The following is a 1838-nucleotide window of genomic DNA, read 5'->3' as shown; positions in this document are numbered from 1 at the left end:
CCTCCCGTCCGACCGTGCCAGCAAACCAAAGCCCATAGCTACGCGCAGGCCCCCCTCCCCTTCCCCTTTCCTCCGGCAGACTCGGCTCGTCGCTCGGCTCGAAGCGCAGCTCGGCTCGGACCGTCTCGGCTGAGGAACGCGCGCGGCGCGGTAATTCAAACTCTAACTTAAGTATGAAGAGACAGAACTAAATGAATTTAGAAACAGTATTTTCAAACCATGTCTCTATTGAGAAGTATCACTCGCAAACTGTCTCTACGTTCCTCTTCACACTAACTCTGTCTTAGACCCTTCAAAACATTACAAAGTATAGGAGACACAGAACACAACCCAAATCTTTTTATGTATAAATACGTAACTAAATGTGAATAAAAATTTGTAAATTATCTATATACTTCTGCAAGTAATGCGTCCCGTGATCTGCCACTGAAATATTAAAGACTGGAATAATTCTTGAATTCGTATCATCTGCTTTCACGATCCGTTCCTGAACGGAACTTTTTTTTTGTTTTGTAAAATGTCTTTCTGCAGAGCGCTTTTTAAAGAGCAGTCAAATTTGACTGCAGGCCGCAGGGAATTCCTTGCACGCCAAATGTGTTGATGATTTCCAACGACGACACAGTAATTTCCCGAGACTGTCTCTACCAGAAGGAAAAGTGCAACCCCCTTCCTCGTTTTTCCCCTCAGCGTCTTTCTGTAAAGCACTTTCCTTTGACTGCAGGCCAAGGCCCGGGGACCCACCTCACCCCGTTCCCGCGGTGATTTCGTCTGCAGAGAGACATCGACTCGACATCCCTGCAGCATCCACGCCCCCCCCACTCGCCCAGCCTCCTACGAGGACCCCGCCGTCCTCAAGGACCCTGACCTGACGGCATTTCCGCGCGCTGTTGACCCCTAGCCCGGGACCGTGGGCGCGCGCGGGCCGCGGGGCACGGAGTACCTCAGGAGGCAGTCAGTTGATAGGTTACCGGGTCAAGTCGCACCACCCGAGTGGCTTTTCGCCGGGGTCCTCAACAAGTTTTGCATATTTATGAGGGTGGGCGCGCGGCGACTCCCCCGCTCGCTGGCCCGTTCGCGGCCGCGGTGGCTCGGCGTCGTCCTGCTCGGGCTGCACTCGGGGGAAGGACCCGAAAAAGTTCCGAAAACAAACGCGAAAGTTGCGCGCGGGCTTTACGAAGTTGTAATTCGCACACCTGCATGTGCCGGACGTAACCTCGCCTTTGCGCGCGGTCGCGGTTTCGGTCCCCCGAGGGCCGCCGTGGGGCCGCCACCCCCTCCCCCGTCGTAACTAGGACGCCGCCGAGCGTCCCCCCTCGGCCCGGAGCTGGCGAAGAAGGTGTGCTCGGGAGAGCGATGGACTGGCTCAGGGGCCGGGCCCTGGAGAGGGGGGGGGGGGGATGTGGGAGGTTTTATTTTTTTTCTTTTCTAAAGGGAGGGGTTGTTTTGAGGGATGAGGCGCTGAGGCGCGACCACGGAATCGCCGGCAAATTCTGGCCAATCAGCAGTAATTTCTGTCGAGAGTCCTCCACTTCTGGGGGCGCTTGCTCGCCTCAGCAGCGCCCCCTCCCCCTCCTGAGCCCCCTCGCCCACTTCTGTGCGGCCGCGGCCCCGTCCCGGTCCCCCGCCCACCCCCTCGCTCTCTCGGCCTCTCCTGCTCTCTCTCTTTCCCTCACTGTCTCTCTCTCTGTCTCTCCCTTTTTTTTCTGCCCCTCGCTCGCCTCCCCTCCCCCGCACGATCGCCTGTATCTCGTTTAGCCCTTGCACTTTTCTTTCATGCAATGCTCGCCCCTGTTCAGCCACGTCCTACAACCCCCCACCACCCCCGCGCTTCGCCCCTC

The sequence above is a fragment of the Frankliniella occidentalis genome, unplaced genomic scaffold, assembly GCF_000697945.3.
Source record: "Frankliniella occidentalis isolate FOCC.00 unplaced genomic scaffold, Focc_3.1 Scaffold3, whole genome shotgun sequence".
Lineage (NCBI taxonomy): Eukaryota > Metazoa > Arthropoda > Insecta > Thysanoptera > Thripidae > Frankliniella > Frankliniella occidentalis.
Note: the sequence above shows the minus strand (reverse complement) of the source record.